Here is a 16,814-nt window from a genome sequence, read left to right as displayed (position 1 = left end):
CGGGAGGGCCCGATGGACCTCTCCCTGCCGGTATTTTGCAAGAAGAGTTCGCAGGCAAAGGAAAAAGAAAGGAAAAACAAAAAGCTGTGATCGCGTACGAGGCGAAGGCTCCCGCCAACCAAATTTGGTCAAATGTCGTTCCAGGGGATCCTCTGAAGTTACGCGCGACCACCCCCCACCCACCCAACCATCCAACCACTCAACCAACCACCCCCCACCCACCCAATCATCCAACCACTCAACCAACCACCCCCCTCCCACCCAATCATCCAACCACTCAACCACCCACCCAGCCATCCAACCACTCAACCAACCACCCACCCACCCACCCAGCCAACCAACCACTCAACCACCCACCCAACCATCCAACCACTCAACCACCCACCCAGCCATCCAACCACTCAACCACCCACCCAGCCATCCAACCACTCAACCACCCACCCAGCCATCCAACCACTCAACCACCCACCCAGCCATCCAACCACTCAACCACCCACCCAACCACTCAACCACCCACCCAACCACTCAACCACCCACCCAACCACTCAACCAACCACCCCCCACCCACCCAATCATCCAACCACTCAACCAACCACCCACCCAACCATCCAACCACCCACCCAACCATCCAACCACTCAACCAACCACCCACCCCACCCAACCATCCAACCACTCAACCAACCACCGACCCCACCCAACCATCCAACCACTCAACCAACCCCCCACCCACCCAGCCATCCAACCACTCAACCGACCACCCAACCATCCAACCACTCAACCAACCACCGACCCCACCCAGCCATCCAACCACTCAACCAACCACCCACCCAGCCATCCAACCAATCAACCACCCAACCACCCAACCATCCAACCACTCAACCAACCACCCAACCATCCAACCACTCAACCAACCACCCACCCACCCAGCCATCCAACCACTCAACCACCCACCCAGCCATCCAACCACTCAACCAACCACCCACCCACCTAGCCATCCAACCACTCAACCACCCACCCAGCCATCCAACCACTCAACCACCCACCCAACCACTCAACCAACCACCCCCCACCCACCCAATCATCCAACCACTCAACCAACCACCCACCCAACCATCCAACCACCCACCCAACCATCCAACCACTCAACCAACCACCCACCCCACCCAACCATCCAACCACTCAACCAACCCCCCACCCACCCAGCCATCTAACCACTCAACCGACCACCCAACCATCCAACCACTCAACCAACCACCGACCCCACCCAGCCATCCAACCACTCAACCAACCACCCACCCAGCCATCCAACCAATCAACCAATCAACCAACCACCCAACCCTCCAACCACTCAACCAACCACCGACCCCACCCAACCATCCAACCACTCAACTAACCACCCACCCAGCCATCCAACCACTCAACCAACCACCCACCCACCCAACCAACCACCGACCCCACCCAACCACCCAACCATCCAACCACCCAACCAACCACGCCGCCGTGTATCTGCGGCAGGAAGGGAGGCGTGGAGCAGTGATAACGGGTTGTGGTGCTTTGCAGACGGAAGGTGACCCCGGGGTGGGTTCAATTCCCATGCGTGCAGAGTCTGCACGTTTCTCCCTGCCCGATCTGAGTGGGCTTCTTTAGGTTTTCTTTGATAGCCAAATTAAAAACCCACACGCACTGTAACCGGGTATTGGACAAACATCTCAATGCTGAAATGTTACCTGATAATTACCCATTTGGGATTATACCTGGACAAATCATCCCAAACTGCAAATTTATTGAAAACTATGACTAAACAATATTTATTTTACCAGATAACTGAGCTAGCGAGTTATTTTTCAGAAGCGACCTGGCCGCTAATGATAGCTCAACGAAGCGGCTTATTATCACGTGGACATTTATAGCGGCGAAATAATCTAAAACGAACGTCGATTCTAAAATGTGGAGGGAAAATCCGGAAGACCCAGAGAAAAATCCACGCGACCACGGGGAGAACATGCAAACTCCAAAGATACAACAGGCATCAGGGTTGGGCTCGAATCCATCACCTCCTGTATACCAGGCGAGGTAGTTAACATATTTACGAGGAGAGAGACACGCAAACGCCAACAAATATTCAGCAGGCGCGAGGGTCGGGCTCGAATCCACGACCTCACAGTGTCCCGGGGGGGAGAGGGTCGGTGGGATGAAGAAACTTGCCCCGTTGTTATCAACTTCCACGCCACGAGATTGAACTGATACGGGTGAACTCTGGGATAGGAGCGAGTCGTGCGCCAAGTCATGAACAACCACGGCAACGTGCCACGCGCGGAAGAAAAGAGTAATTTCCTAGTCGCTTATAATTACATGCCTATTATGAAGGCCAATGTTTCACGCGAGGTAATGAAGTACATAAAACCATACAAACAGAAAGTAGATGGATTTTTTTATTGAATCGCGCCCCTTCTCTGCCCACCCCTCCCCCACCCCTGCAGAAGCATGCCGATTAATTAACTCACTGAGACTACGTGGCACCCTGATGTACACCTGCATTTATTGACGAAGTAAATCCAAACCGGATTACAGACTAATTTACGCATCGATAGACGTGGAGGATTATTGGTTAAACGCACACCTCAAGCAGAATCCCGTTCTGCGTCTCCACGCAATTAATAAATAAATAAATAAATAGATGCTGCTTACAAGCCCGCCGGCTTTCCAGAAGAAATATTTTTGCGCCGGCATTTATTCAAGTGGGTGGGTGGGTGGGTCTTACCTGGGTTTTGTTAAACAAGTTCTGCTGGGTTACTGGACGCTACTGCTCCACTCGTTCTTAAATGGGGTGCACGCGTAACTTCAGAGTTACAACTTACTTAGTTTCATCAACCCCTACGTACATATTAAGAGTACACTTTTTTTTTTATTAGAGATCTAAAGGGGTACAAAGGCTGCAGTAAGGGTTAAGAACCACTGCTCTAGACCATGGGGGGGTCGTCCCCCCCCCCTCCCCTCCCCCCGTTCATCGCAGAAAGCAATACCACACACACAAAGCAGTATTAACTTAACGCGTGGGTTTTCACAGCCAAAATCACACGATTATTGATTGCATTGTGTGAGGCCACGTAGAAGTGATCCGGCTACATTTCTGTCGGAAAGACCCCCCCCCCCCAACCACTCGACAGAGCCAAACAAATGTAGTTTGTCACGCGGAGGCGAAAGGAGTTTGATGGCGCGCCAATTGTCCACGTGGTCGCGGGAATTTTTTCTCTCCAGGCCCTCCGGTTTTTCTCCCCTCCACATTTAGAATCGACAGCGTGCGTTTAAGATTATTTTGCCACAATAAATATCCACGTGATGGGCAAGCCAACTATGTCGAGCTATCATTTGTGATGGCCAGGTCGCTGCTGAAAACGAGCTATGAAGGTCGGTGGGCCTTGCACCTGGTAAAATAAAAAATTGTTGAGTTTAGTTTATTGTTCCAGCTCACAACCCCGGTGAGCTGACGTACGATTCTCACGAACAAACTCGGCAAATAGCCACGGCGGTTCGCTTGAAACTGCGCCAAGCATCTTCAGGAAAAGCCAGCAAGTTAAGAGTAACGTTCCAGACCGTCGGGTGGACCGTGTCACCAGAGCAGGCTTCTTAATAGGCGTGTCACGATTCAAACACGAAGAACCAATGAGATTTGAACTGGGCTTGCAACAAATACCAATTAATCAACTCTTAATTTAATTGCAACTTATCTGGGCCAATGATAAAAACTAAACGAACGCACTAGCGCTTCTTTTGCACGGTGCGACCTTGGAAACAGTGGCGCCACCACCACGGGGTCATGCCTACCGCAGGGTCACGTGACCGTGGGGTCAAGCCACCACGGTGGCGAAGCAACCGTGGGGTCGCGCCACAACAATCGAGATGCCTGGCAATGGCCGATGAGGTCATCAACAAGCAGGTCGGGCAAGTATTAACACTCCGTAATTAGGTAACAAATTAAAACAACAAAAATCACGACGTTTCGGCCACAACACAAGCGGCCTTCATCAGGTGAAGGGACCAACCTGTCCAGCGGACAGCGTTGGAGTGAAGAAAGCCAAGCGCTGGTCGCCTCCCTTTAAGCTGTGAGGGGGGCAAACAGCAAACGCCCTGCCAAAGGAAATTAGCATGAAACGCACCACTGACAAAGCTTGGAATTAGCACAAGATGATAATACACCACCCTGGGAGTTTGGAATACCACTACTAGAATAAATATACTGTACCATTGAAATTTAGATTTTAAGCTTTCGTGCCTGCAAGGATCCATACTCTTTGGTTCTATTGCAGTCACGAAAGCTTCAAATCTAGAATACTCCGTAATTACACAGCAAGAGGGGGAGGCTTCCACAGTACGAGAAGCAACCGGTGGATTCACACAGCGGCGCCCCAATGCAACCGCCCGCCCCTGGGCCCCGTCCTTCTGGCCCAACGCAGAAGCCGGCACGGCTGTGCCGCTGGCTACGTCATGCTTTGTTTCAAGTGGAAGTTTGAAACAAACATCGCTTCCCGACGCGCCCCGCCCATCCCGAACGCGCTCAAGAATCCTGCCCAGGCAAGACACCTCTTCCCCCTCCCCCGCCACTGCCCTCTTCCTGGGCTCAGAGAGTCGGGCACCCCCCCCCCCCCCCACAGGAGGTAGTCGACATCCAACGGGTTAAAAACCGCACCGCGAGGTTGCTCCGATGGATTGTCGCAAGAGATAACGGCACCGTGTGTCACAACGGGTGTACACCATTTTTATTCAAGGATCCCTTTCGTTTGTATTTTAGCGTCGCGTATTTCCGCCGGGTCGGCTTTCCTCGCCCGTCGGCATCTCCTTTGCAGAGTCGTGTTTGGTCCCGGTCGTCCCCAAGGCAACGCCACTGGATGATTTGCACGGACCACGAGACTTGCAGGGTCCGTGCTGTACGTACGGCTATCTGCGCGCGTGGGTCGTGAGGGCGTGCCAGGGGTTCGATCTTGGTCGACGAAACGGAAGCATCGCTTACACGCGCACGCACAGAAGGCAGGCCCGGGCAGAGAGGTGGCACAAGCGACCGGTGGACTGTGTGAACCCGGCACCACAGTGGCTAGGGAGATGTTAACGACCTTGCCTGGTATAGAGGCCGTGGATTCGATCCCGACCCTGACGCCTGCTATATATTTGGAGTTTGCGTGTTATCTCTTCCCATGATCTCTGGGTCCTGCGGTTTTTCCCCTCCACATTTAGAATCAACTTGGCCGCTATACATTTCCGCATGATTAATCCACATCGTTGAGCTATCGCTTCTGAAAAAAGACCTGTACAGCTCAGTGGGGCCTTACGTGGTCAAATAATTGGCTCGATTAACCACGATTCAAATTGTAACCGACTCCCCCTCTTGCGTGGGCAAATTTACCTCGGAATACATCCTGCCGCCTCCCCCCCCCCAGATACAGGAAGCTACGAGCCACGCCCAGCGCCACGTGGCCAACGACACCAGCGACACCGCCAAGCAACCTCCCGTCCAGCGGCACACGTGGGAACGCAAGAGCCGAGGGAATTTGTTGCCCGATTAGTCGCATAAGAGAACCTGGGATCGGTAACCGAGGGGGGTGGGGGGGGAGGCGTTAGGGTCAACAACGCAGAAGCTGGTATCACTTTGTAGAAAATATCAAGTGGTTGGTCTTTGAAAAGGCCCCTGCCATAGGAATGTGGAATTTTTCGACTAACGGGCACAGGGCTGTAAACGGGAGATGCAAGCACGAAATCACTTAAAAATATGTATTCCTTAAATTAATGAGGGTATGTATGTGTATGTATACATGCATGTTAACGAGATGTTAACTACCTCGCACGGCATACAGGCGCGTCGTGGGTTCCATCCCAACCATGACGCCTGTATATTGCATGTTCTCCCCGTGGTCGCGTGGATTTTTCTCCGGGTCCTACGGTTTTTCCCCCGACATTATAATCAACACGTGATTAGAGTCTTTGGCTGCCACACATTTCCACGCAACAAGCCAACTCGTCGAGCTATCAGCTGCGGCCTGGTCGCTACTGAAAAAGAGCTACGTAGCTCTGTGAGGGGGAGGGGGGGGGGCCTTACCTGGTAAAATAAAACAAATCGTATGTTGAACTTTTTTAGCACCATACGTAGCCGACCGTGCTAAAATCAGAGGGGGAAGGGAGGCGAGACAACTAAAGAATCCCAGCACAACAAGCGTGGGCTGGTCGAGCGACGGCAGGGAAGCATTGTTAAGAAGCGAGAAGAAACGTGCGGGAAGATTATTTGGATTATTTAACCTTCTATAAATTTCCACGTGATGATAAGCCACTTCGTTGAGCTATCATTTGTGATAGCCAGGTCGCTTCTGAAAGAGCTATATAGCTCAGTGAGCCTTACCTGGCCAAATAAAATAGTAGTAAATAGTAATATATTGTGTATAAATGTCCATATGATGGGCCGCTTTGTTGAGCTATTATTTGTGGCCAGGTTGCTTCTGAACAATACGTTAATAACCTCAGTGGGCTTTGCCTGGTAGGATAGGGATGGCGATTTGTGTAGCCTTTCCTGACTCGCCACGACTGGACATCTGTGAAAATAGCTTCACGGCTCATCGGATTTTTCCAGTGCAAATACATTTGCACGTGATAAGCCACTTTGTTGAGCTAGCATTTGTGGCCAGGTCGCTTCTGAAAAAAAGTTACTGGATGAAGGAATTCTGTAGGGGGGGGGGTGGATTTGGCATGACCCGGAAAATCACTCCGCTGCTAGCCTGCGGCCCCCGTCCAAAAAGCAATCGTGGGAAGCGCCACAACGGTCAAAGCAGAATCAGACCAGAGTGTGTATTTATACTGGAGGAATCCGATGAGCTACAAAGCTCTTTATAAAGATGTCCAGTAGGGGCACAGGGTAAGCATGTCCCAAACAATCAATACAGACACACGATAGTAGCCAAAGTACAAGAAAGGTAAACACATCGCCTAAACAAATAAAACTAAACCATCCCCATGCTACCAGGCAAAGCCCACTGAGGTATTAACTTATTGTTCAAAAACGACCTGGCCACAAATGATAGCTCAACAAAGTGGCTAAACATTTGGGCATTTATAGCAGCAGAATAATTTAAAAGTCTAAACCCACGTTTTTAAATGCGGAGGGAAAAAACCGGAGGACCCGTAGAAAAAAATCCACGCGACCACGGGGAGAGAACCACGCAAACTCCAAACATTCAGGCGTCAGGGTTGGGATCGAACCCCCCCCAGCCTCCTACATACCAGGCGCCGGCACACCGGCACGGCCACCGCGGGCGGGCGAACGCAGAACCCCCACCCCCTGCCGCCCCCCCCCCCCCATCTCTCCGGCAACGACACCAACGACGGTTTTGGTTGCTGAAAAATGTCGGTTTTAAAAATAAATAAATGTAGGAGTAGTGGTGGTGGTGTGCGTCAGTATGGAAGGGAACCACGTTGCCACACCCATCATCGATCATCCGTTTTCCCCTGCGGGGGGGGGGGGGGGGTTTTGTTGCGCAGTCGAACTGCGAAAGGGGCAGCGGCAACTTGGGCAGGGGGGGGTGTTTCATCTAGCAGCGGACTGATCACGAGCGATGGCGGTGATCGGCTAACCTCCGTGATCGGCAACGGCGGGCAGAAGCCCTCATCCAGCAGTGGATTGACAAAAGGGGCTCCCCCCCCACCCCCGTCATACGTGCGCACTCCTGGGGGAAGTCTCAACAGTTGCCGCGCCTTGGCGGAAGACTGGCTCTTGCCAGGGGAATGTGGAATGTACAGACCGAGAGGATTACGATTAAACGGCCACCTGACAGAGTCGAGCGACATTGCTGCCGTTCCATTCGATCGCGCACCGTCGATAAACTCCCGACAAATGTCAGTCACACTCCGGTTGACTTCATCATCCGTGGGGCGGGCTATCCCATCTCGATCAACGGCACTTGCGAAGATATAAAAAAAATCCCTAACGCACACGCCGCTTCTAGTATCAGCAACTCCTCACTCGTCGAGGGTCGGAGACCGGGTGCCCGCGTGACCGTGTGCACGTGAGCAAAGTTAATCTATTACTCCCGAGAACCGATTGAGACAGAGAAGCCGCGTTTCCACCGCCTTCACCCGCACACTCTCTCACCGCAGCTGCACTGCGAATGCGTCGTCGGCGGAACGAGCGGCGGTCTCCCGAGCGGCACGCGCCTCTTTAACCCAACCCACACGCCGCTCTTATCGTAGGGGGCATAAGGTAGAACACGCTATCACAGTAGCAAAGGGTAATGAACGTCTCCCCTGCTGTGCCGAAAAATGTCAAGATATATACACACACATATATGCCTCGCTCTTTGTAGAACTACTTGTTGGCTCTGTTACAGGTTGGCCACCCCTGGTATATCGGAGAAGTTACACACGCGCGTGTAGATGTGTGTGCGCGTGTCCTGTTTTATGGGTAGCGGTAGTGTAGCAATCAGCGCGCCGCGCTACGAACCTGGTGACCCGAGTTCGATTCCCACTCACGAGCCCACACCAGTAACGGTTATCTGAACAGGTGCTGGGCCTCCCCTAGGTCAACTCCGCCTCAAATGAGTACCTGTGTGGTGTGTAAACATCGCCACTTGGGAGACAAAGGCCGTGGTGCTGGCCACCAACCTCCTCGTGCGCCGTACCTGCCTTCATAGGTGCTGCAACTCGCTAGCAGTACTTTCCCTAACAGTCTGTTAAGGCTATGCGGGGGATCTTTGTCTTTGCTTGCTTTCTGCAATATCCGCGCGGTTTTGCTTTGTCCGGGGGTCGCCCAAACTTCCCTTGCACCAACCCGGGTAGATCGGAAGTTCAGAGTCCTTAACTACGAGCGAGCATCCATGGCGCGAGAGCGAGGGAGCCGTGCGACTCGGCTCGCTTACCACGCACGGTTTAACGCATTTACGCAGAAGAGCCCCGTCCGTCCGCCCGCCCGCCCGAGCATTCGTCCACGATAACTTTCGTGCAAAAAAATCGGGACTCGATAAGGAGCTGAAATGAAACCACGAGATCATGCAGCATTTTGGGGGGGAGGAACTCAATCGTTAGAGAAAACTGGTCACATTGATTAAAAAAAAGCTGCGTTGCTTTTCAGTGGGGGGGGGCACACAAGAGTGAAGCTAACTATACGCGCTAATCGTTACTGAATGCGTAGTCGGCTCTTGCGACCGATGTTATCCGCAACGGAGGTTTTATTTTTTCACGGGTAAGATCGGCGTACACGAATTGCAAACGCCGCACGTTTGACTCTCCCGACGCACAAACGGCGAGTGCCGCACTACTAACCGATTGGCGCGTTGTTTACGAGAGACAACCTTACTAAAAAAAAATCGGCCGTGTCGGGTGGTTAGCGGCGAGTGATCGGTGTTGTCGCAGACGCCGAATGTCGGGGGGGGGGGGGACCTGCACGCGTGCAGACGCTTCCGGTTTAAAAAATATATATAAAAAATTTGGCTCAACAGATCCGGCGGAAAGCGACGCCCACGGTTCTTCGCCAGAAGCTCTCCCGGGCGCGCAGCGCGGGGAGAGAGAGAGACCGGGGCTGTGGCCGCCCGCCAGGCCGAGTAAAAAACGGGAAGAGATTGTGGGACTCGGGGGGTTGGGAGAACGGAGAGAATGGGGGCGGCGGGGGAAGTGATGGGGCGGACGGGCGGCACTGGGACCTTGGAAAGAGGCCCCCGTTATGGGAACAGAGAAACGCGGTAGCCGTTTAAAATCGAAACTTCCCCCTCTCACACCCCCCAAACGAAGCGCTCAACCGGCAAGACCCCCCCACCACCACCACCACCACCGTGTCCCCGGCCACCCCTATCCTGGCCTCTCACCAAACAAACACAAACTACCGGCGAAGGAACTTCATTTAAAGTGCAACATCCACCCCCACGCCCCCCTCCCCTGCGCACTGCGACTCCCCACCACTGTACAGCTTACAAAGACAAAGAGGGCCCCCCCCCCCGCCCGGGTATAGCCTGTAACAGTGTTGGGGCAAGCGCTGCGGCTGCGAGTTGCAACCTATGAAGGCCGACACGGCCACACAAGGGTGGCCAGCACCACGCCCGGCCGCCTTTGTCTCCCCAGTGGGCGGTGTTTACACCACGCCGGGTACTCATTTGAGACCCGAATCGGCCTAGGGGTGGGAGGCCCAGGACCGCTTCAGAGAACAGGTCACTGGTGTTGGGCCGTGAGCGGAACTCTGTTCGGCAGGTTCGTGACCGCTACACTACCGCTCCCCACAGACACGTGCACCCCGTGCTCAACGTGCTCACGGTTCAACGGTGGAAGTTCCACAGTCCTGTGGCAGGAACCAGACACATTCTTGAAAACGAACGGCGACTAATTATGGGCAATGGGCGGCTTCATCGTTTTTTTCTAATTTATTTTAAAAGTTGCCGAGCACACAGGATCCAAGACCCAAAAAGGCATGCAGCCAAGTAACAGGCAGCACTGTGTCTCGTCGATGAAGGTAACTCATTTCTAATCTCAGTCGTGGCTAACTTAGGCACATCATCATCATAAAACTGGACGGGATTTCAAGATCACCACGTGGTGTACTACACAATTTCTTGGGAGTAAAATCGGGGGTGGTGGTTGTGGCGGTGTTGTGGTGTTCATAGGTGCAACAACAAGTGGAGAGCCGGGCGGCTAAAATACAGCAAGTTGGCACAATTTAGAGTACAGATGGTGGTGCATCTATCGGTCATCTCAGTCAACCAATGGGCACCTGGATCTGTCCCGAGACCTCCTGTCAAGCGAGCCTTCGACACTTCACGTGGCCTCAACGTGCACATGGCCTGAAACAGGTGCCGTAGTGACGTCACCGCCACTTAGTGGATATTGGTTTCCTAGGTGCTCGCTAACAGCACTTGCCCCAACAGTCTGTTAAGGCTATGCGGAGACCTTTGTCGGTGATGATGACAAGCCTTGCCGTCCAGACTAAAACAAAACAGGTGCCCGCGCCTCCTCTCAACATGAGGCCGATCGGAGGCATTCGAGGGTCATGATAAAAGAACCCGAACCCTTAACAAATTAAACCACTCGTCTAGTCACTCACGGAGTCAAACTGACCCCTCTCACTCACTCAACCATCCCACATGCCCTGTCACAACCCGACCCACCCATATAAACTCACTCACCCCACCGCTCCAATTTCATTCACCCTCCTCCAAAACTCACCCCAACGCACTCACTTCGTTCCACAAACTCACTCACCCACACACACACTCGCCTACAAATTCACCCCTCACTCACTCACTCACGCACTCACCCATCCCACACACCCTGTCAACCCCACAGGGTGTGGCGGGATGTCAACTGGAGTTCGCCGAGCTGACCCCACGATCGCATCAAGCGAGAGGAATAACGCAGCTCGCAATGCATTCGCGCACAAGGTGACAATCCCAAAGCGGCCCACCGTCAATGTTTTGATTCGTAACCACCACTACTTGTGCTGCGATGTATACGTTTCCAGATGACGATGGAGCCATATATGGGCACCCCCCCCTGCCCCCCTGTCACTCCGCTACTGGATGGAGGCTGTGTAGGTCGTCGGTGATTGTTTGACCATACATCACCGCACAGAAGGTCAGTGTGGGGTTGGTGCGAAGAGGAAGCACCATCGTCCGCGGCTACTTTCAAATGAACAAAAACTCTCGACGCATTTACAGTACGGAATATAAGGGAGGTTCGTACAATTTTAATTCCGTGCAAGAGTCGGCAAAATCGATGCTCCAGCAAACGTCCTATTTGATTGATTGTCCGGAAATCGTTTGTTCTTATGATTAACAACTACTGTAGTTACGAGTGACGTTAAAGCCTAGTACGAGGGATCCTCCTTTGAGAAAAAACAGTTGAGGTGAATGCCAAAAGAAAGTTAAGATTAGTGTGGTCCAGACGGAAATCCTTTGAGAGGCGGGCTGATGGGTCACTACTAAAAGACGCCACCCAACTTTCAGAAACTCCAGCCTGGGGAGGTGATAGCTTCAGGTGCAAGACTAGGTGTGCAGTGAACCCGAGGACTCAAACCCACTCCGAACTACCGATGGATGGGGCCTGTACACACTCAAGAGCCAAGGCCCTCTGTGACCTCGAAAAACTGATGTGCCCCGCGCCACCCACCCGTTCTGAACCCAGCCTGGAACCAATGACGGGAACAACTTACTGTACTCTAAACGTCTTCTGGATGGAAGCCATAATTGGGAACAGCCCATCGTGGGAATTCAGTACCGAGAGGGAACCACGGGTTACTTGACTGTAGAGCACTCTTTGGTTCTTTAGGTAAAGTCACGTAGGTATGAAATAAAATAAATCACGACGTTTCGGGCACAACACAAGCGTCCGTCATCAGGTGAGAGAGCATGGTCTGCTGCTGAGGCAGACTGTTTAATCACGATTGGCTGTAGAGTATTTACAAATGACGTGCCCCTATCGAGTGAGAGAAACGTCTCGCCCAGCACCTCGCCACAATCCTCACAGTGCCTCACCTTTGGCACCCGAGTTGTGAGCAACTTCGCCCGACATCTCGAACAGAGTCCCCTCCCCCTCCTCACCGACTTCACCCAGCTCCTCGCAAACCTCAACTGATCACTCACCTACCTCGCCCGATCACTCACCGACCTCATCTGTATAGCATTTAAAAGTCACTCAGCCCTCCTCCCAAACGCACCCCCACGCACTCACTTCGCTCCACAAACTCACTCACCGACAAATTAAATTGCTCGTCAACTCACTCGTCCACTTTAATCAAAATCTTGCCAAACAAACTCACCCCCCCTCTCACTCACCCTTCCATCCATCCCACACACCCCGTCAACCCGTCCCACCCATATGAACTAACTCACCCTACTCACCCAACCGCTCAACTCATTCACCCTCCTCTGAAAATCACCAACACACTCACTTTGTCCACAAACTCAATCGCCTACTGACGGACTTACAAATCAGCCAAACTCAAACTCACCCCCTCTCACTCACCCATCTATTCAACCCGACCCACCGACTTCACCCATGTAAACTCACTCAACCCAATCACCCCACCGATCCAACTCATTCACCCTCCTCCCAAACTCACACCCCACTTCATCACCAAAACTCACCCCAACAACTCACTCCGAGACACTTGGGACCGAACAACTCAAAAATAATTATAGCTACAACTCGGTGGGTGTATCGATCGTTTAAACTTAGGCCGCCAAACACCCGTGAGGAAACTCAACAACAATCATCCGCATATAAAAACAGACACGTACACAAACGTGGAGTTTGTCCGTAGAGCATGCCACGGTGTTTTGGGGTGGGGCTGCACAAATATCAATCACCGTCATCACCACCACCACACCACGACCATCATCACCATCACTACTACCACCACCACTATCACCAAAGACAAAGATCCCCCCGTGTAGCCTTAACAGAATTTTGGGGCAAGTGCTGTTAGCGAGCGCCTATGAAGGCCGGCACGGCACACGAGGGGGTCGGTGTTGGCCGTGAGCGGGAATCGAACCCGGGTCGCCAGGTTTGTAGCACAGCGTAGCGCTAACCGCTACACTGCCGCTCTCCCCCACCACTATCACCACGACCATCATCACTACCACCATCATCACTACCACCACCATCATCACTACCACCACCAGAATCACCATCACTATCACTACCACCACCATCATCACTACCACCATCACTACCACTACCAGAATCACTACCACTATCACTACCACCACCAGAATAACTACCACCACCATCACTACTACCACCATCACTACCACCATCACTACCACCACCAGAATCACTACCACTATCACTACCACCACTACCACCACCATCACTATCACTACCACCACCAGAATTACCACCACCATCACTACCACCACTACCACCACCAGAATCACTACCACTATCACTACCACCACCATCATCACTACCACCAGAATCACTACCACCACCATCACTACCACCAGAATCACTACCACCACCATCACTACCACTATCACTACCACCACCACCAGAATCACTACCACTATCACTACCCCCACCAAAATCACTACCACTATCACTACCACCACCATCACTACCACTATCACTACCACCACCATCACTACCACTATCACTACCACCACCAGAATCACTACCACTATCACTACCACCACCAGAATCACTACCACTATCACTACCACCACCATCATCACTACCACTACCACCACCATCATCACTACCACTATCACTACCACCACCATCATCACTACCACTATCACTACCACCACCATCATCACTACCACTATCACTACCACCACCATCATCACTACCACTATCACTACCACCACCATCATCACTACCACTATCACTACCACCACCATCATCACTACCACTATCACTACCACCACCATCATCACTACCACTATCACCACCATCATCACTACCACTATCACTACCACCAGAATCACTACCACCAGAATCACTACCACTACCACCAGAATCACTACCACTATCACTACCACCACCATCATCACTATCACTGCTACCACCACCATCACTACCACTATCACTACCACCACCAAGATCACTACCACTACCACCAGAATCACTACCACTATCACTACCACCACCAGAATCACTACCACCACCACCATCACTACCACTATCACTACTACCACCACCACTATCACTACCACCACCAGAATCACCACCACTATCACTACCACCACCACCATCATCACTACCACTACCACCATCATCACTACCACTACCAGAATCACTACCACTACCACCACCAGAATCACTACTACCACCACCACTATCACTACCACCACCATCCTCTCGCTCGCTCCCTCAACAAACCGCGCACTCCCACACGGTCACAAATTCGCCCAGAATTAAAATGTAAAAAAACACAAAACCGCCGGGGCATAATCGGAAATCGCCAAATGCTGGACGAGTAAACGGAGAGCGAGAAACGGAGAGCGAGAGGCGAGGGAGCGAGAGGCGAGGGAGCGAGCGGCGGGCGGGCCAGGAAGAGGCAGCCGCCATTTTACGGGGTCCCGTCATCACCACCACCACCATCAACCACCACCAACAACAACATCAACCAACAACAACATCAACCAACACCATCAACCACCGCGGCGACGAGGCAAGGGGAGGGAGTCCCGATAAAACTTACGTTGGTTTACCGCACACGGTGAGCGAGAGCCAGAGAGCGCGAAGAGGCGGCAGACCCGTGGAGGAAGGTGATGAGCGGCCGGTTGAAGGTGGTGGTAGTTTGTAGCTGGGGGGGGAGTAAGAGTAGCGACGAGGCTCTGGCGGTGCTGAGTAGAAAGTCGAGGATGGCGGTGGAGGAGGTCCGCGATGGCGTTTCTTTTTCCCTCGAGTCGATCCGCCCCGCGCGATTCCTTTCGCTTCGCTCTCTGAGGGGGAGGACGCCGCGCGCTTTGCTTCTCTATCCTCGCCTCAGCCGAGACTTGGGCGAGGTCACTTGCGCGGTGACGTCACCGGGCGAGACCATTACACCGCGCGCGGGGGGGGGGTGTCACGGTGGTCTTCTTGAGTTGATCCGACCCGCGCTTCGCTTCTCTACTAACGCCCACCGCGCTTCTCCGCTTGCCCCCCCCCCCCCCTTGTCAACGACTTGGGCGAGGTCACTTACGCGGTGACGTTACCGGGACGAAACCATTAGCGCGCGGCGGGGGGGGTGAAGCTAGACTGTTAAACAGCCCGGGCGATTGTGGTGTTAGGGCGTAGGGAGGAGGGGGGTGTAAATGTGAGACAATGGTAGAGTCCAACACTGGTGGAACTTTTAAATGATTCAGAATTAGAATACCGTACAACGTTGAACTTCTTTCGCACCGTACGTAGACAAACCGCGCTAATCGGAGGTGCGGGGGGGGGGACAACACTAAACGCACAAAAAAACGAGTTTCATCAATCGAGATGATGATGATTATTTAAAAGTGCAGCATCGCTCCCAGTGGCTTCCTAACATTGGAAGGGAAGAGCGTTCCAGACGGCCGCAGAAGCGATTCTGAAAGCGCCACGCGATGATGCGGTGCAGACAAAAGCCGCCGCTGCTGCTGCTGCTGTTGCGAGGATGACCACAGTTTGCGTGATGGTTTTTGCTCCGTAATGTAGGGGAGGTTTTTTTAGGGGTTATAATCGCGTAAATTGAAATGTGCCGTTAAACCCGCCGCCACCACCCGGACACAGCCAATTAGCGAGGTTTTAGTGTCACGTTAACAGAACGTGCCAAACCGTTACTGGTACAGCACACCGGTTGTGTTGCAGAGAAAATCCACACCATTTACAATCTGAGTACGACGTTCCGCCAGTAATTACAACTCGCATCATCAGGCAGACAGTAATATTTGTGTGCTGGCGTGCTGTACTAGTAACGAATTGGCCAGGTTCTGTTTACGCGACAAACTTTAATAATTGGTTGTGGCGGGTTTAACGACACATTTATATGTACGCGATCTAACCCAAAAAAAAAACCTCGATCATGGATGATATTGGTCGCGAAAGCAAGCTACATGTTAAACTGTTTTTTATGTTCCTTGATGAGATCAGCAAGAACCTGAATATCTACTTATAACTGGAGGAATACAATGAGCTATGAAGAATGTCACATCAACAAACAATACAAAAACGCGGCGCCACACGCTTTGTCAAAGGAACGTTGAACTTGAATCAGAATTTTGATTTAAAGCTTTCGTGACTGCAGTAATTCATATTCTTAGCTCTTTCGCTAAAGTCACGTCGAAGGGAAACAATAAAATAATAAAATATATATAAAACAATAAAATATATGTTTTATTATTTTA

The 16,814-nt window shown here is 52.3% G+C and overlaps 1 protein-coding gene across 1 annotated transcript in view; it reads right to left on the bottom strand.

Annotated features, from left to right (window-relative positions):
- Positions 1–15,488, bottom strand: part of LOC116951296 (ras-related protein Rap-1b) — a 66,612-nt gene extending 51,124 nt beyond the window's left edge. Inside the window, exon 1 of the mRNA XM_032969816.2 lies at positions 15,161–15,488. The gene's annotated coding sequence lies outside the window, so the exon portion shown is untranslated. The remainder of the gene's footprint in view (positions 1–15,160) is intronic.
- Between the last annotated feature and the right edge of the window lie 1,326 nt (positions 15,489–16,814).

Source organism: Petromyzon marinus, chromosome 42, assembly GCF_048934315.1.
Source record: "Petromyzon marinus isolate PM22_M1 ecotype Great Lakes invasive population chromosome 42, UKy_Petmar_22M1.pri1.0, whole genome shotgun sequence".
Taxonomy (NCBI): Eukaryota; Metazoa; Chordata; class Hyperoartia; order Petromyzontiformes; family Petromyzontidae; genus Petromyzon; species Petromyzon marinus.
Note: the sequence above shows the minus strand (reverse complement) of the source record. Positions and strands in the feature narration are given on the sequence as shown.